Genomic DNA, 27480 nt, shown 5'->3' on the forward strand with positions numbered 1-27480 from the left:
CTGAGAAAAAGTCAGCGGCGGTCGAGGTAGTTGCGTCCGCTGATTTATGATGCTGAAGTTTTCTCTGTTTATTTTTAACGACACTGAATTGTCGATGGCAAATAAAAAATATCACCTTTGAAAATGTTACTCCGCAGATTCTCCGCAGTTCACGAATTAACTCTCACGGGGAAAGATCAAACTGTATATTTTACAACGTGGGTGAGAGTAGCTTTTCCTCCTCCTTCTCCTTCGCCATTGGGTACAAGCCGTCCGACAAATCGATCGCATTAAAGTTCGAAAGCTCGTACTGTATGGTGCTCGGTCACGATTGAGCCGACGAATGAGGCGGCAAAAGGAACGCGGGCAGAAGAAAGAAGAGTGTAACCGTTGCGTCCGGACGAACGTGATCGGTTGACATTTATTGCTGCTGTAGAACAATGTGGAGTTATTGCCCAGATCGCCTCAGCTACTATTATTGCTACCGTTACTGTCCCCTGGAGACCCTCGAATGCTGGTCTCTGACCGCGACGCGAGAATATCCGGTGCGTGAACGCTATGATTGATAACAAGCATAATCACCCAATGTCAAGGCTAATATTGGTACCGCATGTCGTCGATTTCGTTTAATATTTCATAATTTGAGAGTTTTCCATAAAAACCAAACAAGTTTATTTTTCAAAAATAAATTCTGAATTATGATGTCAAATTATTCTCTATCACTAGTGTTATATCGTAACTAATTTTGTTCCGACAAGAATCAAACAAAAAATGAAAGCTCAAGAGTTTAACATTTGCAAAGGATGCTTTTGTTAAGAGCAATTTGTAACACTTTGCAAAAAGTGGAAAAATGTTTTTTTATTTTAAATAATACTTTCTTCTTTACTTTTATCATTATTGTCGTTCTAAAAAAGATCAATTTAAAATATTATGGGACAAATACATAATATAAAATTTTTGGTCAAACAAATCCTGAGATTTATTTTTTAAATAGGTTCTCAAAATATCATAACCTACAACTTTCTTCTTATACCTATTAGTTCCGGATAAAAATAATTATATTTATACAATAATTATATTTATAATTATATTTATACAATAATTATATTTATACAATAAACGGTTTGAAGATAAAAAATTCTTTTTATTTTCTAAAAATTTAATTTTTTAAACTTATTTGATTTTTGTGAAAAACTCTTCAATTACACCGTCCAGGTAGACTCATTGGTGAACGAACTGAGACACACGACTTCATCTCGTCTAATCTTGTTTGCAGATAAAAACGCAGTTTCGAGCCAGAATAAAGATTTACTTGAACTTCAATTCTACAAGTATACACGTTTCACTCGCTTTAATGTAACAAACTGTCAAAACGTTACTCATGCTGTACGCCCGCCGTTTATTTTACTAGACATATGCTATTTTGCAAGATAGCGCGAGTTAGTCACCTGGAATACATGCGATAACATGATTACTATGTAGATGAGTGACACACCGGATTTGCGCACGAAAATATCGGCGCTTATCTCGATTAAATAAAGCATTATTTCCACGATCACTAACGAATAGTGATAACATTCATCGCTATATCATCCTTCAGATCGTCTTGGAATTAGTTTTTACTTTCTTTGATACATATAATACATATAATACATATAATACATGAAATATACATAATTAGATTTGATGAGAATAATGAAATGACATGTATGTTATTTCATTATTCTCATTCAATCTATTATAATTATATATATTTTTATATATTCCTGAAGATACATCTAAAAATTTAAAAATTAGAATTTTATATGTTTAATAATTATTAATGGACCGCCCCCCCCCCTTATTTAGATAATTATTATCAGTAAATATCTTTTTTAACAATACCGCAAATTATAAAGTTCTCTGATAATTAATTCTGAGAATATATATCGATCGATACATTAACGCGGAGAAAATTACGTTCTCCTTCCCTTTCCTTTTCATTACGTGGATATGATTATTAATACCTCTCTACATATAGTAATCCTCATTTTATATTCTCAAGAATTAAAATACTTCACATACTACGGTTATAACTTGGCGATGAGGAATTGGAGCATATAAAACGCAATTATCACAAGACTCATTTAATTCATATATTAATGAGTGTATTATCCGTCATCAAGCATATTTGATATTAAACTATTTTAATAATACGTAACTACCATCAGGCTACTAGTTTTCCATTATCCTGGACAAACGATTCTTAAACTATACAAAATTCTGGAATTCCACAAGAATCTCTTCCAGAGACCACAATTCGTTTTCTTATTTTAGTTGGATAATTAAATATGTAATTTAATTATTAAATTAAATTCAAGTATCATAGCGTTTGAATTCAAGAAAATGTACATTTTCGCAACCGAAAGGTTTCTGGGAGTAGCTGTCAAAAAAACATTGATCATACATCATTTTGCACAGACTGTCCTACAATAAGAAATATCCAGTATTTTGCGTTTATAACGAAATGACATAGTACATTAAACGTTATCGTGTAATGCATGTGCAAATACATAGTTTTAATTTTTTGATAAATTACCGCGCGAGTTAATCGAAGTTCGAATCTGGTCCAAACAATTGGGACATCATACAACGTGATAGAACAAAATAACGATAAAAGTGCATTGCTAAAAACGTGTCGCTTCTCGTCTCGAGAGGCTCAAGCACTTTCTGCGCCTTATTTTAAGTGCAGCTTTACGTTGCTTAAATTACACTTAAAGATCGCTTGCATGTCACGTTCCCCTCGGTCTCAAATAATCGTAAGAAAGTTATATCGCTACTTTGAAAGACTGTGTCTCTTAAATCAAGTGTGATTGCCGGTATTTATAGTCGGTTCTTATTTCAAGACCGTCTTAAGTAATGTTTTAAGACGCTAATGCGGCCTTCTGATTGGTTCGTGACACCTTAAGGCTGAACTTAAGGCTATCTTGAATATAAAAACTAACTATGAATATCGGTCATATGGTTTAGTTACGAATGAATATCCCTTACTTACGAATGAAGAGCGCGAAACTATATCGAACTTTACAGTCAATCGAAGAGAAGAAATATTAATAAGCGTGATTAGTTCGGTCACCGTAAAAAATGTCATCGTTGCCTACCTTGTTTCTCCTTTTTCATTCGTTTTACTCAAAAATCACCGACGCTAAGTAATTTATATCCGGAAATATGTGAGTAAAGTAATGCCAGTTGAGTCCGAAATTTGCATATTACAGACAACGAAAAAGTATGCTCGCAACTGGGGGACGCTGCAAGCGAAAGGATTAAACTTTCTCATGAATTATCATCGAATGCAAGAAAAAGTTTCCGAGCTATGTATGACCGCCGGCAATGAGCAAGCAAGCTCTTTTTTTTTCAAGCGGTGTTTACGAGTCTCGCTAGAAACTCAAGTTAAACGTAACTTTTTGACCATGTCACAGCTTGTGAAGCATCACGCGCGTTTTTTTCTTCACCCTTTTTTCAAGCGGCAACTTTATACATTAACACTATTTGCGGGAATACGCCGGTGTAGCTGCCGCGTTGCTCTGTGTTACGGTCCCCGTGGTTAAAGATGATTATGCAAAAGAAGTGCTGCGTGCGTTCTAATATTCTCACGCAGCGAAGTTTTGCTCATTCAAATTTATTCATTGCTTCTTTTTTGCATTACCCGTGCAAAATTAATACGGACGGCAACGCCTCGAGATGACTGCGCCGGAAATCTTATTTTTTTATTACCTAGAAAATAAGAAACTTATAAAAGTTCGAAGATACATCGGGAATCGAAAAAAACTGGTCGGATAAAGATACTCGTGCAACGAATGTGCGAGTATTCAATAATATTCTGCGAATGTATATGATTTATAAAACGGGATGTATGTCGATCTTTATTTCAGAAAGCATGATTTGTGCCGTTAGTCCGGCGCAATATCGTAATCGTTAAAGCGTCACATTTGATATATTGAATTTTGCAGTGAATTCGCAGGTATACATGCTATCTGATAGAAAATATCTGTTCTAGAAAATATATCTATCACACATTGGTATATTTAAATTATATATAGAAAATATTTCATACAAAGAAATAATTGCAATACCGACACGAATGTGTATTAAATTTTACTTAACAAAAAATGTCATGGCTATGAAATCACCGTTTACTATCATGCTAGTTGCTAGTTGAATCTATCAGATTTTCAATTAATACAACCAAACTTTTTTCAGTTTCAATTATACGTATAACTCCAATTTTAAGAACTCCACATTGTACCTTCGTGACAACTAGTAGTCTGCGGACCACTGTTTCGTAAGTACAAATGGCATAGCTTTTATATGAAGCAAATGTTGTCACGATGTAGCAGCTCTAGAGCGCCATACTGAAATATGAAATTGTAAAAAAGAGCACAATTTTTTAACTTTTATATTCTCGGCATAAACTTTACCTCATAGATACATTTTAATACGTATAAATTAATGCTGAAAAACATTTTCGAATCTATAAAAAAGAAAAAAGTAATTGTCATACGAGAATTATATGCTTTAGTCGATAATATTTGCGACTCTTGGATCCACTTAAGGGGCGGATCTTATATGACCTTCTGTTTATCGATTGAACGTAATAATTTTCATAGAAGGATCTCGCATACAATACAATAACTTTTATCGCATTTAAGAATACTCTAAAATTAAAATATACGTATTAGTACGTGTCTGCAGCTTGAAATTTATGTCACGAACAACAATGTTTTCAATTTGATAATCTTGTCATATAGGAAACACCCGTGAAAGCCTCAAGAATGTTTTCAATTGTTACCTTTTTCTAACATCTTTTAAATCTAAATGGCGTCTAGAATTGTCAAGTTTGTCGCAATATTAGTTTGATACAAAAGCTCTGGAATATGTACGTACGAAATTGGAAGTTAGAAACTAGTAGATTAATTCGAAGAACAACATTGTTGTTGGAATTAAACTAACGTGTAATTAAAACGATATCGCTTTACAAAAATTTATGTATATACGTGCGTACGACATTGAATTGCAGTATGTAAGAATGTGTCACGCGTGTTACATTTTATCGGTAAAATAGCAATTTCCTTCAGAGTTCGTTTTTTTTTTAAGTTAGGAAGTTAGGATTAAGAAATAGATACGTATTAAGAACTAAATACTATATCAATTATTCTATTTTTAGAAGATTATAGGTTATCTCTCACGATCAAGAGAGTAGAAATACGAATACTATCTGATGATTGGCCAGGTAATAATTGAAGTTCTTCGATTTCGGGATGTTCTTTTGTAGCAGGAACTTCTTTTGTTTCGGGTAACTCTAATTCGGCGGGAAGTTCTTTTTCTATATTTACTATATTTTCTATTTTTTTAAGAGGACTATCCATAACATGTTCTGTTGGTTCTGAAGTCTTCGTTGCAGATCTGTATTTATATATATCGTGATAAAAAAATTAAAGTTAAAAAATTTAATATACTATATATTCAATATTATAATTATATTACTAGATAATTATATGAAAAGTCTCATCTGTTCAATCTAAGTATACGGTTAGAATAGGAAGAATTTGTAGTAACTTATTAATTGTTAAATTAAATATTTATATTTGCGGCTTTGTATACATAAAAGTATAAAACTTTCTCAAATTTATTGTTAGGATATATGATATTATGCTATATGCGAAATAAAAGGTACAATGATACATGGAGAAAATTTTTTTTGGAATTTATCTTATAGATATGATAGTCATGGAACAATTTCGAAGAGCTTTATGTTAATCTCTCTCATTCACTAATAAAACTACCAATAAAATATAAAATAAATTTGATTAATTTTAATGAAGTTCATGGTATAAATCTTTGAAACATTGCATTGTGACAAATATTTAAAGCAATGTATTGTACCACAACTACTATATTTTCAGGGTAAATTTTAAGATTATATTCGTTCTTTGTCAAGTCTCATCTAAAGAATTTTCTATACACGCTTGTTAAGACGTATTATCTTAATTGTTAATTATAAGTTGTAAATGAATGACGAATGCACATCGCAGAATGAGAGAAAGAGAGAACTCTCGTATTTCTCGTTACGTGAAATAGGACGAATTGTTACGGTAGTGATAACTTCGTTATCGAACAGGTGGTGCAAACATATATACGTGAAAGATCGGTGAACGTTTCGATCGGACGTCGATCGCCGTGACTGCATTTGTCACTCTGCCAAATTCCGATTGATTCCGGCCATTCACTTTGATCACGTTGCGTCGTGTCGCTGTCGGAGCGACAACGTTTCCATTTACTGATTGCGAGTTTTCGTCGCGTATTGTTGAAAACGTTTGTGGAAAGAGTCATGCGGACGTAAGAACGACGTGGCAAAATAGATAGAACCGATTTTTCCAGCGGAAATTTCCTCATTGATATCTAGTGATACAGTGACCGAACAAGTCACAGTTCTCATAGTCCTTTATAATCGGCGGACGTTACGCTGCGCGGCACGGCGCGGCTCGCGTGCGCGCGCGGGGCTTTGTATCTCGACAAGAGATCTTAGGACGCACTCGGGGAATTTATGACAAATTTATGCACATACATACAGTTTCATCTCCATAATATTAGCCTTTCTTTGTTAAGGGACGGAGATAGCGCCAGGGCGACACGTTGCAGCGATCTAGGCGCAGCAGCGTACTTAGGTTACATTTTCGGCACCGTGTGAGGCATCTTACAGTCAAATTATACGCAAACTTATTACACTACGGCGATTAGCTCGACGGGAAATGCGAACGTTTGGTAGAGACTCTGTTGCTACTTTTCGACTAGTATTCCACTGGAAATGTAAGATTTTCCCGTCAAAGATTGATACTACCGAAATTTAAACTGTCTTGTAGTGCGTTTTCTAAAAGGAAAATAACCGCTAGTTTGGCCCTTTCCTTCACCGAAGATATCCTTCTAAAAACAGAAGAAAAATTGACGGGCACATTTAAAAAAAATTTGAATGGGTAATCGCTGATTTATGATATAAAAGTCTCGAACTGAAAACCGGAGAGATGCACTGAAAGAAAAGATTGGCTGCTGCAGCAAATTAGATGGTAAAATATGGCATTCTTAATTGGCTGGAGTAGCCAATTTTTGGTTGCATTAGTCAATCGAAATCTTATACTGATATTGTGGATAGGCTAACACAACAAAAAATTAGTTGCAGCAACCAAAAATTGGCTGTTGCTGTCAATTAAAAATGCTACGCCACATTTTACCATCCAATTTGCTGCAGCAGTCAATTTTTTCTTTCAGTGTGTAATGATCTTAACCCTTAGTACACACGATGATATTCCGGCCATTATATTGAGCGTATACGAATGGTTGTCATTTATTAAAATCGGCTGCTTTCGTCAAAGAATGTGCACAAATAGACTAGTAACGCATCAAACTAGTCCACTGTAGAGACGCCAAATTTGGTTAAGAGAAAGGATAGAGATCATTAGTTATCAGCCAATTTAAAAAAAAATTTAATATTGTAAGTATTAAATTGTTTAATGATTATTTATTATGAATATGTAAAGCATTGTTGTTAATACTTTTAATATTTAAAATAAGTAATTAATCAGTAACTATTTTAATACAATCTAAAAAATAAGAGTGGATTTAATACCACGTGCAGTGTTTATATAATTCTCACCATGTTGATGTTGATATAGTAATAATAATAAGCTTGGTGGGGAGGGGAGCTGATCTCCTTGGAAATCCACCAATTAACAATTAAACATAATTCAATGTTTCTCTTCAATGCTCAGTTGCGGATTAATTGAGCCCCGCCCTTCTTCAGAAGAGAAGAAGTTCATCAACCCGCAGCTGTCTTATCTACGCCCTAGAAAGTTCAAGTCTAGTATTGTAGTTGTTGCTTTAATCTCATGTATGCTAGACATAGGCAAAGCATAGTGATATAAAAACAAGGAATTTTAAATCCACATTATCCCAGCCAGAAATAATTACATCGATTCGATACTGATCGACCAATCATTTCTGGCTGAGATGTTAATGTTAATGGTATTAAATACATACTCATATTTTTTAGGGTGTACATAGAATATTAAATTTTTCTAAGGTTCGGTTGCATCAACTTTAACTTCAGACGAAGTTTAAAACTCTATCTCTCCCTCTCTTTCGGCTTTAAAGAGAAAAAGTGAGAGTTTTAAGATTTGCTTAAAGTCAAAGTAACGTTGGTGCATTTGAATCTAAAGAGAGATGCTCCTATAGTATTTCAAAGAAAAAAAATACGCAGCACACAAATGATCTAATCGTGTGTACTAACGGTTTCATTTTCCGACATCATCAATGCCTCGACGTAGTCATTGAAAATAATCGTACTTCGCACACGAATCGCTCCATAGTGTCGAAGATTACCTTCACGATAGAAAGCGTTGCTTCGATATTATCGTGCCACGATATTATCGTGGCGAATAACATTGTAATACACAAGGCACATTAAATGCAAAGGCCTTGGTGCAATCGGTATGCGAGTTGTATGCATGCCGATTGATGACGAGACGGTACTTACGCGTAAGGGCGTAAGTTGCTTCACAGAGGTGAAGTTGCTTTACGCACACGTATATTAAGAAAATGTACATTAAGAAAATATCAAGCGTTTACGATTCCAATATGTGGTACGTGCTCAAAAGACTGTAAAGATATCACTGTTCTTTGTCCACGTGTTGCTACCACAATAAAGGGCTTGCTCGTGTTGAGAAGCGTTTTATGACGACCTGGTGTAGGGGGCACATTCCTGTGTTCCCTGTGCCAGACCAACGCTGCCTTCCTCCACTCGGCGGAAACAAGAGATCCAGTTACTCGTAGATGGAACGCAATAGTTTCGCATTTCCTACTTGGCAATGCCAACCACGGACAGACTATGAGATTCTCCATTTGTTTGCCATGGCAAGATCAAATATTTCTTGTACAATGATTCTTTTTGATCGAGTTGCATGCATGCTATTAAATAAGAAATTTTTATATAAAAACTAAATTGTAATCCAGGTAACATTTTGTGCAAAAACAAACTATTACTTTGCTTTAAGAGACCGTAAGCCGTAAGTTGTAAGAAATCGACTAATCACAGTCGATTAATTTTCTCATATTCAACTGTGATTAGTCAATTTTTTAAGACTCTATGGCTCACAGCCTCTTAAAGTAATGTTGTGGACAAGGCATATATAGTGAAATCCATTTGCTAGCAATTATTATCGCCATGTTGCCATGATGGCAGAAATATTGTTGAATTAAACTTTTTCTTGCACGTTATCAGAAATCGTATGTGTATTTCTGATAATGAGAATCGTTTAAAAGTTCTTTGCTTTACTAAGGGATTTTAGAAATGTCATATTCTAAAAACATTCTTTATACATTTTATAATTAGTTTTAATGTCATTATTCTCAGGTTAAACATGTCTATTTGTGCTGACCTTGATTTACTTCGTCAATAAAGTTTGTTAAAATTGATTTTAATAGTAAGAAATGGAAAGTGCAGGTGATCTCCGTTTTTCCCTCAGCTTAAAATAATTTATCGCCTTATGCGCATAGTTTAACACGCGAGCCATCTCGCTCCTTCCTAAACGCCGACCTTCTTTAACGCTTTCGTCGTATCTTTACTCATGCACCTTTCCTTGTTTGCCCTGCTTTGGCAGTACTCCTCCTTTTCATTCCATCCGCCGCATAGTTTTCCCTTAAGTTTCGCGCGAGAGTCTCGAGTAGGTGCCGTTTGCGTCGAACTAGCGCGAATTACACGAAAGTTTTGGAGCACGGTTGCGGGTCAGATTTCATGTCTGTTTCTTTCGTGAGCCGTACCACGCTGCTTCCCCGTTGATCTACCGTGCGAACAATTTCCACAACCCTCAAAGAGAGCTCACACACAAGACAAGGACAGGATGAAATGGAGCATGGAGAAGTAATAGCGCGGATCTCTGTAATAGCGAAATATGCATACAACTTCGTGAAGCTAGAGCAATTTCCAACTGTCTGCCGCGGAATGTTGGCGTTAATCGTGAATTGGACTTGTTTGCCGATTCGCAGTAGATTCACACTACAAAGCCAACGTTTCAATCGGGGAAACTATTACCATTAGGTTACGACATTAGATAATCGACTTTTGGTGCTCGAATGTGTGAAATAAGTTCCATTTAATTCGCAAAATAAGTATAAAAGAGTTTTCGTTCTTAGCCATTCAATGAGAATTCCAAACAAATATTCGGTACTTTTTATCTTTCTTTCGCCATGCGGCAGATAATTTTGTATCATCAAACCATTGTCAGTTGCATCAAATATTTTTTTTATAATCTTATAAGTTATGCATATTATATCGTCTTATTCTGTCCTTTAACAATCTATAAATAAGTTTTAGTCGTGTATTACATATTTTTCTGTCATACTTTGCCAGTCAGGCTACGATTTCAACTGTTCCAATAGTTTTTACAATTAGTACCAGCAGCCTTACTATTTGTTCATTTTTTTCGTACTTTAAATTCTTTGAATACATAAATAAATAAAATTAAATTAAATACACTGGGATATAAAAAGATGGGATTAAGGAAATTTAATTGTGCTTTTGATAACGATTTTACATAAGGATAATGATAGTGTTTTACACGCAGGCATAAATGCATTCAATGATTCCTCGCGTAAAATCATATCGTTTGAAAGTGTATTATATAATAATAATGCCAGTTTTTTTCGGCAGGCGTTCGCAAATGCCAAGGACAGTTGTGTAATGGTATAAACTCTCCGATATTTTGTGTTAATACATGCCGTGGACACGTGAATATTTAATAATAAGCATTAAAAAATAATTGCGCATTCCACGATAAAGAAGCTTATATGCCATAACGTACATTACGAGCCAGTCGAGGGTCAGTCGGATCTACAGAATATTCAATACAATTTTTTAGACACTAACTGGCAAATAAAAGAAAAGATTGAAAGATAAATATTTGTCTATTTCATGCAGACTACATGCAATAAAAAAATTAAAATAATTTTTTAATAAAAAAATTATGGTCTTGAATTTTTATAAGATGTCATCTTACAACAATCAATTTCGCCATGATACTTTTTGCGTTTCGGGCAAAATGTGGACATGGATGAAATAGAAACATCACACACACATACAGTAGTACATATATTTCAATCTTTCTCGCTGCGTTCCATCTTCGCGCGTTTAGTCCGGGAAAAACGAAAATATTCACGCGCGAGTTCGGGACTGCAAATGCGGGTTCACCGAGAAGAAATAACGAACGATCGCAGGGTAACGAGCGGCGCAAAAGACAACACATTCTCGCGAGGATGCGGAATAAACGTTATTCGTGTAATATCACAAGTCCGGGGTTTACCGCGCATGTTATTGCACCGACGTTGTAACATGACATATATATATATATATTAACGTCTTCCACGTTCCTTATACGCAATCTAAATCTTCGTTACGACGTTACTCATGACGCGGTTATGGTTTTGCGGTAATTATAATAGCACTAATCGCGTCGTAGTTCTTTGACAATTAGCTTTGCCAAGTTCTTTACACGCCGCAAGTATCCGGAAACGGTTTTGTACGTATAATGGCTTTAAAGCAAGATCATTTCAATCTCCTAAAAAATTAAGAAGATTGACATATATTCATTTTCTATATCTTAATTGATCAGTTATTGATGGGACAATTAAGACATTAATTATTCAATAAATGGAATTTTTGATGTAAAAACCAATCTTGTAACTATTTTTTATACAAACCAATATAAAATATACAATTTTCTTTTTAATTTAAAACTCAGAAAATACATAAACTACGGTAAAAAGTGAACAATAAACCGATATGCTAAAGTCTATTTGAGCATCACTCTAGTGTCTTCTAGCAAAACAGGAACAAACTTTTTAAACTTTATTTTGTTATATGTATGTCAGTTTGGATTTTATGGTGGCCAATATTATAACAGAGCGTGATAAGTGATTTCAATTGTTAAACAATTTTGTAATATTGGACCACATATTCATTTCACAATAACAAGTAGAATTGATAAAGGTATATAAGAGTCGAGCGTCAAAATTGATGCATAAATATAAGTACGAAATTTCATGTTATAAAATTTGCATTACATACAATTTACAAATTTCTAAGTTACAAAGTTAATAGCATTAAATTTTGTACTTAGATTTGCGTATTAATTTCTTATCTACTTATTACTGTTTAATATTAAGAATCCTATTATTATATTTTGATACTTACTTAAATATTGAATTTGATAATGTTTTTTTTATTTTTTTGTTTTCCTGTTAAGTTATCTAATAATATTATTTGTGTTTATAATGGTCTAGATTATAAACATTTTATCATTAAAAGTATAACATATAAAAATCACATTTATTAAGAGTAGTCTATTTTCTCGGACGTAAAATTTATGTATCAATTAAATACTGTCACTCAATATTAGGATTAAATTCAACAACTTAGTGTGATGATTTCAATTATACCTCACTAAACAAGAGTGTACTCATTACTGATCAATAACTAGAAGATAACAAAGCTGGTCAATAATAAGCTGGATAATAAGCTGGTCAATAATGTGTTAATTACTAATATCGCTTTCATTAGAATTTTTAAAACACTTGAAAACAACTTTTTAATTTTGTCATTAAACTTTTTCTTCTCATCTATTCTTCTGTAATTACGGAAGGTATCCCTTGTGCATTCTTACCAAGAGATGTCTGTGAATTGCTCGACGCTTTACCGCTTTGTCGTGAAAGGCAACGGAATCCTGCAGGGCATCGTTTTCTCCTGCAAGAAGTCATTCCATTTTTTTCATTATCTTTCGCCGTTAGCGAACTACTCTGCCCTCGGTTCAGGTGCGGCGGCATTCTTTCAGCTCCATATCGGAGAATTAATGTCCAGCGCGCGAATACGACTCTCTTAAATACCGACAGACGGGAAGATCGCGCCCGAGCGAGCATCCGGTGTGTATCGCGGTTAATTCAACTTCGTCCTCCGAAAGGGATATCTCGCCGTAGTCCATAACGATATCTCGCAAACAAGCTTGAAAAATGAGTGCGCCGTAATGACGCCGTGCAGCTAAGTATCTCGGTGGCGACTATCCGTTATAATCTGTTCGCACGTCGGTGTGTGCGAGAGAGCATTTACGCGACGTCGCGTCGTCGTCAAACGCGACGCCTGGTGAGCTTGCGGGAGATATCGCGGCAGGAGTTTCCACCTTGAAAGCAGCAAGGAGGAAAACGGATAGCACAACGGATTCCGCAAATTGCACGAGCGCACGACCCAATTACGCTACGTAATGAGCGGCTTCACAGCGATTTATCCCGCAGGCATCGTCGCCGGCGAAGTTTTAATCAAGCTGTTTCTTAAGTGCAATTACGCCTATCGTTATTCACTCGCGTCGATGTTTAACACGCCGCGGTTAGTAGCCAGATCTTGTAAGCACGTGGCGTAGTACAAATACAAGTGGTGGGAAAGTCTGATAAGTGAAGCTTTAAGAGTTATTGCGATGAAGAGAACAGGTAGAATAAAATCTTCCAAAGAGAGAGAGAGAGAGGTTTACCGTAATATTCATTCTGTTTGAAACACTCGTGACGCACAAAGCAAATTCAGAGCTGAGAAATGTTTCTCTAAAACTTTGAATCATTGTTTAAGTATTAATTATGACAAAACGAGGCATTGTAACAAACAAGATCTCGCGTTGTATTTCGAGATAAATACATAATTAATATACACAAGCTAGATGCTAGAGATTTTTTTCATTTCTTCAGGATATCTTTCGAGTTAAATAAATAATGCGACTGAAAGCGGACTAGCTGGCTTTTAAAATATGCGAACGCTAAAGAGAGTATTTAACATTCTCTTAACTCTTATATTCGCAACATTCTTTTTAAGGGAACTGAAATGCAACAATGTGAACTCTATTGTGATTCATAGTAAACAATTTTGCTAATATTTAAAAAATATTGTATTATTAATTAAAAGGTTGAAGATAGGAAAAATAAAATAATCAAGAATATAGGAAATACATTATATGGGAAAATATACTGTATTATAAAGAAAATAGACATATTGTATAGATGATTTGTTTGTTATTTTTACATAAAATTTTATCTATTCTGTAATAAATTTTTCTTTAATAGAAATGTTAAGACATATTTTTATTTGGAAGAATGTAAGAGAGTGAATGTTACCTCACTACTTTCCTTATTTCAACGTGCTGTAAACACAACGAAAGGAAAGACGGAGATGGATGCGAAAACCGCAATATTTCCGACCGTATTATAGAGAATATTGAAAAACGCTTTCGCGAATCAATCGCACGAATTCCTGGTCGTATATCCAAGTATTCTTCGTCTGAATGGAATGTTGTTTTCTATCACGACTATCATGTCCGCTCCAATAATGTCGAGAACATTTTTCACGACCAACCGCCTTTTCGTGGATCACCATTAGGTTTCTTCTTTTATAGCAAAGATTTATGTTCCTATCCATTAGACGAAAATGTGTATAAATCCTAAAGAGTTTATATATCAGACAAATGTCAGTAGTTGTCACAAACACTCATTTTGTCAATAAACAGAATCTAAACTTATATATGTAACTATATTCTGTTTTCATCACACTTTCTGTATTAAAAGAATTAAATCATATATCACAAATAATGCTATCGAATGATTCGATTATAATGCAAAGTTATCACTTATTAAAAATCATACTCAATTAAAATATTTATTAATGAAATACATATATCAATAAATAAATGTTTTCTGTCACTTGCTTAAATTATTATTCTTAATGCAGATATGCATCAATAACACGATAGCTAGAAAATTGATGGATCTACCATTAATTTTCTTGTTCTGTTCTTAGAAATTTATTGTTTTAATTACACCTTTCTTAATATTGTCAAAAAGTTTCTTTTTTCGCGATTCTTTAAAAAAAACACGATACAGCTTCCTTTTTATGTTATAATAGTAGCAATAAACACATTCCAACAGAGATATTCAGAAAAATTTTACAAATGAAAGCATAAAAAATAAGAATGATCTTTTTACTATACCTTTATTATTTAATTATTTTAAGTAGAGATATTTTCATTATTAATTCCTTTCACCTTATTGTTTTCGAAGGATATCGCGGTGTCGAATTACGATCATCAACAAATGATATTACATCATTGATATTCGCCAATCTGCGATAAGCATCAATATTTGACAGATCATCAAACTAGACGCGACATATTGGCAAATCGTACCCAAATATTTGCCTTTAATTTCAAGCATGCTGCGATAAATTACGACCCCTTATTTATTTCGTGACAAACAGGTGATCAATGCGTTTAGCAATTGCGATATTTAGTACAATTATTTATTTATCGATAATTGTACGACCTTAGTAATTCTTTATTTTTGAACATGGTAATTAGAAATTTAAATCGTCCGATAAGTTTTATTAAATAAGATTATATAAATATGAATACTTATCAAAATAGTAGCATAGTCAAAAAGTTTCCGGACATGGAATTAAAAATTGCAATATTCAGATCACGATTTAGTTATAATCCGCAAACCCTTTGGCATCTCTGAAGAAAATATTCGTGAAAGTCTCTAAAGTATTATTTTATATCCTTGTTATTTATCAAGTGTTAAAAAAGGATAAATGATAAGTGCTATGAGCGTCAAATGGAACGCATCCATAGTAGCATAATTGCGGTTTTAATTAAATGTCACTTACGTTAATAGTATTATACTGGTACCATAACACAATGTCGCTGCGAACACGTCATATAATAAAGCATCCTTTTGCAAAGAGAATTTTGCCGCTCCTCTTAATACTTTTATTTGTCAATTTTTTAAATAAGCTATTTTTTTTTTATTAATTGTGTATACTTCCGAATGACCTCTCTGCTCTCGATCAACTTAAAATTTTACACAAATTATTTTTCGAGGAATATAAAGTGCTCGTGGTCTCAACTTCGAGAAATGAAAAAAAAATTATTTAATGACACGATTTATCAACTAAAAGTGACTCTACGGGTATTTATAGTATGCTCTTATTTAGAACCATCTTAAATAATGCCTTAAAATGCTAATGCAATTCTGTAATTAGTTCATAATATCTTAAGACTTAAAGAATTGAAAAAATTGACATGCATTTATTTTCTACATCTTACGATCAATTATTGATGAAGTTTTTATGTAAATACCAATCTTTCCTGGTAGCAAGCTGACGTCAAAATGACGACAAAATGACGTAGCTTGTTACCTGGGTTGTAGCCAGCTATTTTTTATACAAACCAATATAAAATATACAATTTTGTTTATACAATTAACAACTCAGAAAATAAACTATGGCAAATGTGAAGAATAAACATTAAAGGATCATAAATCTTTTAATAAAAACTTTGTCAATCTTAACCCTAGAAGCATATCGTCGTGTAGCGTCGTGAGTTTTTAAATTGTATCTTGGGAACTACAATGATCTATTTACAACTCAAACAAATAAATAGACAGTGAAATGTGAGACACCAAAGCAGAAGAGTATAATGATCGACAACGCATAATTTGCCACGAAAAAAACTGCAAATCCAAGTGTGTAAAAAATGACTTCAGTATATAATGTGTTATTTAAAAATAATACTCTATTACACAAACACACGTTTAAATTCATATGTGCAGTATGCAGTATAATTTGTTATTTTTACATGGAAAATTAATTACACTCATGTATTGAAGATACTTTCATGCACATTTGTATTTGCGGTAAACTGACTTATAGATAGAATTCTAATGTTAGAACCAATTTTTTAACTACGTTATCATTTCCACCATACTCTGCTGTTTCAAGAAAATCCATTCTATCAATACAGTGTTTATAGTTGTCAGAATTCGGTCTTATTTCAAATAAATTTTTTTTAAATGTATATTTTAAATAAAGAAAAAATTAAAACGTTAGTTAGTATTTATTATTTTAAATAACTTTTTCTGATCTATTTCTTATTTGATATTTTAAATAAGTTTTTGGAATTTATTTTATATTTTTTGTTTTAAATAAGTATCAATTTTTTGTCGATTTTGTATTTTAAATAATATATATATATTTTCTAAAAATTATTTTATATTTTTTACTTTAAAATAAATCGCATCAGTTATGTTACCGATCCATCGGTAAAAGTAACGGTGAGTAGTTAAATTATAGTATATTTATGTTAAAGTATAGCATGTGGAGTATGAGATACCCACATATCCATGTTGATTTTCCATCTGGTTCGCGGAGAGTTAATACTATTAAGTATTATTTATAGGCTATAGCTATAAAAAAAACTGAACAGTTATACTTATAAATGTACATTTAGATATTCAAATAAACAAAATCACTAAAAGATTTTGTATTTACTATTTGAAACGTTTATTTAAAATATATATTTCTTATTTTATATTTTAAGTAAGTTTTCGAAATCTATTTTTTATTTAAAATAAGAAATAGCTTTCAAAAACTAATTTAAAATAAAACAACTAGTTATTTTTATATTTTAAATAAATATAAATGTATTTTCGGGCCCTATTTATTATTTTACAATATATTTTAAATAATTTCTTGTAACCTATTTTCTTATTTAATATTTTAAATAAGTTCTTGGAACCTGTTTTATATTTTTTATTTTAAATAAGTCGTATCAGTTACTTTATCGAGCCCTGATTTTTGTGGTTAATCCGTCACCGTGTATCGTACTTGATTCATGCACACGAAGCGTCGTTTTCAATTTCCATCAGCGGGATGTTATAGTTCAATTTTAATTAATATCCTCTTGCATATATCTTGCAGATTATTAAACCACTATACATTTCCTATGAACTCAAGACCCGAATGATCTTCGGATCAAATTAACCAACGATTAAGAGTCGTGAGGATTTATTCGAGCTAGACGGTAATCGAAGGTGCGATTCTCTTGCTTTCTAGGAACACTGTAATTAGCTTTTCGGATTAACCATTGCGTACAACTTAGCAAAGCTGCACCTCCGCCTTTAACAACAGTTGCTCCAAAAATCTTCTTAGTCGAGGTTCCGTAACTTCTCTACTACACTTAAAATTGCCCCGAATGGCAATTATACTTTAGATACGCGAAAGAGAGAGAACGGGGGAAGGAGAGAGAGAGAGAGAAAGAGAGACAGAATTGGGAACACGAATCGACGAACGACGAAGGAGAACGACGTTTGCGGCCGTAAACGCCGCTGCTAACGTTACCCACTGCACGCTAAATGCGCGGCGATGTCGCCGTACGTCTTGCCACAGGCTTATAATTTCGTTCTGGGCGAAATTAGGCACTGTGGCGCGTGCACCGCACGGTATTCAGCGCAAATTGAATTTGCATAACATATCCACCGATCACCGCCCCGACGACGGCGGTCGTGAGTCTTGCGCTCCGCGTGTAAGCGCGGGCTGCATCGCATCCGTTTTGGCGGAGTTTCGGGCGAAAATGGGCCATCAAACATCCGGGTACATCGGAGTCGCTGATGCTCCGACTTGAATCCACGTGTCTACGTTGAAGTTACACGCGCTCTCGTGTTATTTAAACGTTCCAATTCCAGAGAGTAACGTAGATTTGGAATACGATCGGAGTGCCGTTTACGCGAGACTTGAAATTCGTGAGCGATTTATTCGACGAATTAATCCGTAGGTTAAACTTTCAGTTGCATGTAAAATCGCGTGCTTTATTGGGGGACACCTTTAACTTTTTTAAATTATCCCCGTACTTTAAAAGTAATACAATTCAAAAAATTAGGTTTCTCAGGAAAGAAGAAAATACAGCGTAGGATTTCTAGAAATGTTTATAGAATGTTCTAAAAATATATAAATATTTATAGAACGTTTATAGAGGTTTATGGATGTATCTAAGACTTATTTTTCTATCTAAAATATTAATCACAAACACTATTTTTCAACTAGACAAATTAATTGATTTATTGATAAATCAGGTAATATATAAGAAACTCTCAATATATAAAATTTACCTAATTAAAAACTGGTTTTTACTGCTTACAATCGCCAAAGGTACGTCTGATTTTTTCAATTTATAAAAATAAAATTCAATAATATTTAAATCATAAATATGGCAATGTAATTAAGAGACATTAATTTACATGAAACAAAATATAAATATTTATTAAACACATGTATTTATAGATTAAAATATGACATACAAACTAAGACGTACAACAAATATTTATCTGTTAAATCAAGTACAGATAATACAATACGTAAAAATAAAGAATTTCAAATAGTTTAAGCAAAGAGGCAGCTTATATGTAGTTAGAAACATATCAGTCCTCATCAACGAGGGAGAAAAAGGAAAAGAAAAGCTCTTATCGGTAGAATCTTGTTGATAACGGTAGTCAATTCTAGAGTGTCTATTAGAACCAATTACCCATAGCATTGTAACGCCAGGGAAACACAGCCGCGCCCATTTTCACCTTGCTACACGTCAATGTCGTGCAAGATATGGGTAATGGTGTTGAGCGAAGTGATCCTGTAAGCCTAGTCTTGGCAATCTCGAAATTAATGGTATCGAGTACCGTGTTGAACTCAAGAGAAAGTTCGTCAATATCTAGAGAGAGTGAGAATCCAAGTCTAGGAAAAGAGAGAGAAAATATTGACTACACCAACTGCATCAATTTCTCGCAGTTAAATAAATAAATTGTTTTAAAATTAACGTTTCACATCTGCATTTTAATTCTGCTGCGATGACTGCACTAATTAACATTTGCGTTGATTTTTTATGGCTCATTAACGTAATCAGCTTCATCTGGATATTTTATTGCCGGGTCATGGACATCGCGATAATTCTGTTATTAAATACCCATAATACCGTTTCGATTTCGAAAGGGAGGTCATTGGTTTACTCATGGCGGAGCAAGTGAATAAATAATTCTTAATTTTCTGGACAATATCAGCGCTTTTATAATCGTTATTTACCACGCCAACAATTCGCGAATCATGTACGTATGCAAATAAAGCGACGCAAAGGGGAAGGCATAGTTTCCTTGTTTGATCGTAAAACCGGGTGGCCCCATCAAAATATTAAAAATAAGCAATAGCAGAGCGCGGCTCGCAAAGTCTTCTAATCCCATTAATCAATCTCGTTTGCCATTCGTTTGATTGCGGCCAGCGTATGAAAGCCAACGAGAGGCATTTCTAATTGGAAGTCCCTGATCCCTGATTACTTTCGTGACCTCGTGCATACACGCCCGACTCGGATACAATATTGCAGATCATAATGAAGTTTATGAGATCGATGCCATTAGCGGAGATGCCATTGTGTCCTTTTGGCTTCCGGTAGGTACGAAATCTTCTACGTTGACAGCATCATAAAATCGGAAGCGTCTTAGCGAATTAAATTCTCTATCTTACTCCACGATATCTATTATACCTATTATGCTTTAACATTATGTGTAACAAATACATATAAATTCCAATAAATACACTACAAATAAGTTCGTTCTCATTAATATGTGAAAAAGTAGTAAACATTCCTGACAGTATCCAAATGGCGTAAATTTATTTATTTATTACAAATAAAATTTTAAATCTATGAAATAACAAAACAGTACATATAATTCGTGTTAGCTTTATAATTGATTTTAAATTAAAATTTTTAGTCAAATAAAAAAATGTTTTAAAAAATAATTACAAAATATAAGAAATTAAAATTACGCAGCAGTTCTCTAACATGGATTTTTGTCGTATACCGCTCAGTAATTTACAATATGCACTGTGATGGAAGTAAAGTGAATGTGTAGTACGTACTTTTTAACTGCATTTGCATTTTATGTCGCGCACAATTTTATTATTGCACGAATATTAGTATTGCTTCGCAAACTAATTTTGCTCGAGATAATAACAGTTCCTTATAAAAATATAAAAGAATTCTGCATGTTATACCAAAAAATCAAAATTGAAAAAATTGTAGCTGGAATTCTGTTTAGAATAATAGTAGCAACAATTCGATAAATTTCTTATTTTATAAAAGTAATCTTTTTAATTTCATGGTATAAATAATTATATAGTTATTTATTAATATATTAATTAATTTATTATTAATTTATATTTATTATTATATATTAATATATTTATTAATATATTTATTAATATATTTATTAATATATTAATAATATATAATTATAGTTTGACTATTTATTTTAGTTAAAATTAAAAATTTAAACAATTAGTTCAGTTTTCCAATATAAATACCGACAGCGATAAATTTTTCAGAATAGGTCATGCAATAAAACGATTAAATTAACTTTTACAAAAAATAACATTTTTCCACGCTAGACATAATATTTTTTGAATTAATATTTTGCAGCAGAGTGGAGTGTTTACGTTATATTTTATAGAAAATACAAGCTAGAACGGTGGATTTTACGCGACTGCACGTTTCAATTATTTCTAGCCGATTAGCGAATCAATATATATATTAATTGCGTAAATATCGAATAATATGTTACACAACTAGTATAAGTGACAAGAGAACATATTAAATAATTCTACAAACAATTTTATGTGTCAAAGTATTTCATTCTATGTATTTTCATGTGACTGAATAATAAAGCTTCAATCTCTCGCGAGCTGTGATCAGAATAGATAGATAGATAAAAGCGTTTATTGCTACTCTCTAGGGCGAGCCCTCTAAGAGCAGAAAGAACAGAAAAAGTATAGTAAAAAATAATAATGTGTGCGGTTGTAAGCAGCATAGAATTGACATAAGCACAAGAAAACAAGAATACAAAATAATACAAATAAAGTATGCGAATATTAACGTTTACAGTTAAAGTTTACAGTGTGAATTAAAATAAGCAGCTAGAGGCATGACAATAAGTGATGTTGCACCTAATAATAAGTTATAATGATATGAAATGATGAAGAAGTATGTTACAATGAAATTTTGGAGAGAATAATTACGGCGAGTGACATAAGTGTGTAGTTACAAAGTAATTATGTAATTCGAGTGTTGTTTTATTCACACATTACACATCATATGATATGCGAGCAAAACGAAAAGGGGGGGGGGGACAAAGTTTGATAATTATGTAAAATAAGAAGCAGTAAGAAAAATCGCATATTACTTGACAGAAAGAAGTAATGATTGGCTAAAAAATGGAGCATCAGTTTGTGTGAATGTCAAAACAGTTAGAAAGAGTTTGTCGCAGATGATGAAAGAGCTTACCCCTGAATTCATATAGAGACATGGTGGCATGAATAGCAGAAGGTAAAGAATTCCACAGGGAGGCACATTGGAAGGAGCGCTGAAAGGAGGAGGTCCTAGAGAAAGGGATGGCAAGGTCATGAGGAGAGGAGCGGAGGGGTTACGAGGATTTACATAGGAACGTAGGGAGGAAACAATAGGGGGGGGGGGGGGAGCTCTTCGGTCATTAGCCGGTAGCCAATTTAGCCTATTATAGAATTGTGAAACATGGTCGTCTTTACACAAATTAAAGATGAAGCGCACGCAAGCGTTCATTAACCTCCTCAGTTTGAGCCGCTGCTGAGGTCAGGTCAATAAAGATAGCCACGTAGTAGTCGAAAAAAGGAAAAATCAGGGAGGACACGAGTCGAACTCGCAGCGACGTAGCGAGGCTGTTCCTGTGATGTTTGAGCCCTCAGAGAACTTTATTAACCCTGTTGGAAATAGTGCTGACATGCTCCGACTAGTTCAAAATGTTGATAATGGTTACACCTAGATCAGTGGCGCAATCAACAAACTCGATGAGAGAGCCGTATAGAGATAACTTAAGTTTACTGGAGGAGCTGATGCGGTTAACGTATGTAGCACTGCCCAAGAGCATCGCTTTGGTCTTTGTCACATTAAGCTTGAGGCAGTTTCTGGAGGCCCACGATTCAACGACGGCAATGTCCTCACCGATCTTTCCCATGGCCATCTCGAGACTGTTAGAAGAAAAATGGAGGTATTTGCAGGTCGTCGGCATACAGCATATACCTGCAATGTACTAGTGTGCTCGACAGGTCGTTGATGTAAGTACAGAAGAGGAGAGAGCCAAGAACGGAACCCTGAAAAGGGATACCAGCATCGACTGGTGCCCAGGAGGAGAGAGAACCGTCAGGAGAGCGTACGCGCTGAAATCTACCAGATAGATAAGATATAAACCAGGAGATAACAGGGGAAGACAGCGATAAGGTTTCAAGTTTATCGAGAAATAGGCTATGATTAATGAGTCGAAGGCCTTCGTAAAGTCAAACAGGGTTAAAAGAGTGACCATTCTATCATTGATGGCCCGCCTAACGTCGTCAATTATTCTGACCAGCGCAGATTGCGTGCTATGCCCCCCTGCGAAAGCCGGCTTGACAAGGATCAAGAAGATGGTTAGAGGAAAGATGGCAAAGGATAGAGATAGGTCGGAAGTCGGAAGAAGAGACTGGATTTTTGGTTTTAGGAAGGGGTATTATGTGAAAGAGTTTTCAAGCTGAGGGAAAAGTAGAGGAGTCAAGGGAAAAATTAGAAATATCAAGGATGATCAAGGAAATGTGACAGGTAAGCTCTCCATAACAAGGCGGCGATTAATGCCGTCAGGGCATATAAAGAATAGAGAGAATAGAGAAGATTGTAGTTTCTAAACCATAATCATGCAGATAGTTATGCAGATAAATACTTACGGAAGTGATTAAAAATTGGAGCATTCTCGCGATTTCTTTTCAACAATCACGAAATAATCCGAAGTACGGTTTGCAGAAGGGAAAGTAATACGAAGAGTTTCCTCGTAAAGCATAGCGTGAGCAAAGGTAGAAGGAGAAATTGATAGAGAGAGAGAGAGAGAGAGAGAGAGAGAGAGAGAGAGAGAGAAAGGATGCCAGAAGTCTCACACAGTTCTCATTATCTCGGACCATTTTAATCTTCACCGGTGGCGGCGAGAGTTATAAACAGCGCCGGTGAGCAAGCGGATAAAGAAATGAAATGAAAGAATAAATTATTTGCTAAAACTGTTTGCGCTCGAAGCTTTAGTTTTACTTTCCGCCGCGAGACCAATTGTAATTAGCGTCGTAACGAGTGAAAATTGTCCCATTATGACTTTAGTAGTGTGCTAAGATTTCTGGACTTATCTTACGCGTCGATGTCTTCTTTCAACGGTATTGTACTGAGATCGCCGGAAGCGTGAAAAAAAACTATTATATCAATGCAACAACGACACGGAATACCTATCAAATGCTTAATTTAATCCGGTGTAGATAGATTACTATCCTTAGAACTGATTGATTAGAGTATTTATTCCAGCGAATTGCTAGGCAGAATCGCCTCAGGCGAAATCAATTCAATGATCAAGTGCAGCCAACGATATAGAGGCGAGATAGACTTTTACACGAGTGGACAGTTGTAAAGGCGTGTACGACATAAGGAAGAAAGGCAACGGGTTCCCCCTGTATACACTAATTCTGTTCTTTCTCTCTTTCTCTTCTATCTTCATTCAATACGCATCTAAATAAATTATAAAGAGAATGTGCAGTCTATTAGCGGAACAACCTGTCTACGCGTTCAGCGCGCATTCACATGTAATCGAGTACTAATAAGTATGCCGCACGTTGCTAAAGTACGTCCATGGATGCGAATTTACTACTGAAGTCAAGCTTTGTATTTATACAATATATGTATATATATATATATATATATATCAACTAATTAGCTCAGTAACGTCTTTATTTCCATCTCAATGCCTTTCTCTCTTATCATTATTAAGATTAACATTTCTAAAATTAATGTCTATATTTTATATGGAGATTATAATCTATAATAATATACATCGACTTCATAGTTAAAAGTTATGTAAAAAATAAATAACGTTCAGCATATTATATAATACAAATAAATTATTTTATTTATTTTAAACACGACGAATTTCGTTTTGTTCTGACAATGACGATTAGTTAAACACCGTAATCTATTTCTTTTCATTATGCTACTTGAGATAGTCAAAATTCACGCAAACTATATGATGGGAGGACAAAAAATTCATTTGAATTGCAAAGCAACCTCAGCTTTCAGAACAATATGTAGATTCAAGTGGCGATTAGCTTCAGTTCCCTTTTATGATCCTAACATAACATACGCGTGTTATCTCTCGCATGAATTCGCATTGTAATTTTTAAATTCTTTTTCACTTCTGCCGTACGATTGAAGTTTTTCACGTTAAACAACGACGTCGAGAAAATTCCGAACTACTAAATGGCAGCTCGTCTCCGAGCGGACGAAATTAGGTTTGATTTACGCCCTTGGCACGGTAGTATTTCATTTTAAAGTGGTTTTATATTCACCCTACAGCGCGACGAAAAAAAATCAATTTACCTAGAAACGAGAAAGTTGGAAACGAGCTTAGACGTCCGATGAAAAGATGGAAAAAGGTAAAGGGAGTTGAACGTCATATTTCTTTTTCATTCAATCTCCAGATTGATCATCGCGGAAGCACGTGTTTATTTCCTTCGAAACTTCGATCTAACCCTCCTCGTCTTGCGAGAATATATGCGCGCGTTTAAACTTCTGAATAGCGTACAATTTTTCAAAGGGTCGCCCTTTGTATAATTGAATGTTCCAGGTGAGTAAATCGATTGCCCTCTCGGGCATCAAAGGAGTCACGCTGCCTCACCGCCAACTCACTTGTGAAAGGGAACAAATCAATGCTATGGAAATATTGTAGTTAAAGCAATAGCCGGAGCCTGAACTGACGTATAATATGACAGGAAACTATTCCTCACACGGAGATATTTCAGTTCAAAATTTTATTCCGAGCACGATAGTCTAGAGAGAATTGACATATTACCGATATGAGAAATGCCAATATATCCCTTGAAAACGTTGACGTAAAACATAAGAAATTAATATGTACAGAAAGATAAAGTACAAAAAAGAAAATCTTTAGCTGTAGCTTCATACAAATACTATAAATACTTTTTTCTACTTTTATTTTTATCGTGACTTTGTGTTTTTAAGTGTTCATAAGCCTTATCATATTTTAAAAGCTATTCTAATAATAATAACGTCTTATGTATTTCAATATTAAATGAATATGCAAATGTCGTGCAGCATAACTGTATGTTTGGTGGTTTTAGTTATGAAATATGAATTACCAAGAAGGTGCAGCAATGAAACCCCTGCAGAATCGACTCCGTTATTCAAGCGACCACCCGCAAACCATGACGGCGTGTCGGTACGGTAACATTAACGACGAACGTGCGGCCTATGGTCTCCTCGAGGCTGAGGTGTGTGACGAAGCCGGTGAATTGTCGTGCACGCGAAGCCGCGGTTTAGTTCAGGAAATTCAGCCATTGGAGTAGTCCTACGTAATGGCCTATGTTTGTATGCCAAGCTGTCGACGATATGCTGCTACAAGATCGACTGCAGACCCATCCATTCACATTTGGCGAGTGTTCAATGTTTGGTAAGGAAGGTGAGACACATCACTTCGTGAGAAATCTCATTAGTCTCTCTCCATTTACAAGAATAGATATTGTTCCTTTATTTAAAAAATGACAAAATTTAAAAAATAACAAATTATGCCTCTGTGATTCTCTATATTGAACAATAATAATAGGACATGTAAGAGTAAAACGAGGTAATTTGAGCGTATTAAATATTGTATATCATTCCTTTCTAAAGTATAAAATTCGAACGTTTTGATTCTATTTTGAGTCTTTATCAGTGATTTCGACTTTTTTTTATTTTGAGTCTTCATCAGCAATTTAAATAACATTTTTTGAGTTATTACCATAGGTCTGTTTTCTATAGCTGAAGTAGTATAAGTACACTTTTGGAACTTAAAATGAAATAAATACATATATGTTTAATATTTGGTGAAAACAAAAAAAAATGTATAGTGCAGTCTAATGTAGGAATGAAAAACATGAATGAATTTTAGATAATTATATTATATTAGTATTAATATAATTATATTAGTATATAAAGATAATTATATTAGTATTAATCATCGATATTAATGATTTTCTGTCAAGTTGGAAAATAATTTTTCCCCTTTTTCTAAGAAACTTTATTTTTTAAGTTGTGTCACTCTTTAGAAGGAACGATATGTCTCAAATCCACTTATTGTATAACTTCACAGTGAATTATATTTGCCGTTAAACATATTTAATCAACTGTATTTGTAGTCAATCGAGAAACCAAAACTAAATCCTAATGAAGCATAGAAAGGAACATAAAATTCTCGAAAAAAGTAAGAAACGTTAAATTTTCTATTTCTTCGTGTTTATGAAAGAGTTGATTCACAGTCAATCATATCTTCATCATAATTACTTCGTATTGATGTGATTTATAATATATCACACATATGTTACTGCACGATAATTCGATGTTTATAACGAGTAAACAGCGCATACGCGTGAATAGATCGACACTGCAGATTCGCAGCGTATCTCTTGATTCTCGTAAAAAAAATTATCGTAGC

General features: G+C 34.0%; 1 long non-coding RNA gene across 1 annotated transcript in view; it reads left to right on the plus strand.

The window, feature by feature from the left end:
• Nucleotides 1–12080: 12080 nt before the first annotated feature.
• LOC108761871 (uncharacterized) overlaps nucleotides 12081–27480 on the plus strand; it is an 18649-nt gene continuing 3249 nt past the window's right edge. The window contains exon 1 of the long non-coding RNA XR_001940144.1: nucleotides 12081–12093. This is a non-coding gene — a long non-coding RNA (uncharacterized LOC108761871). The remainder of the gene's footprint in view (nucleotides 12094–27480) is intronic.

This window comes from Trachymyrmex cornetzi, unplaced genomic scaffold (genome assembly GCF_001594075.2).
Source record: "Trachymyrmex cornetzi isolate Tcor2-1 unplaced genomic scaffold, Tcor1.1 scaffold270, whole genome shotgun sequence".
In the NCBI taxonomy this organism is placed as follows: domain Eukaryota; kingdom Metazoa; phylum Arthropoda; class Insecta; order Hymenoptera; family Formicidae; genus Trachymyrmex; species Trachymyrmex cornetzi.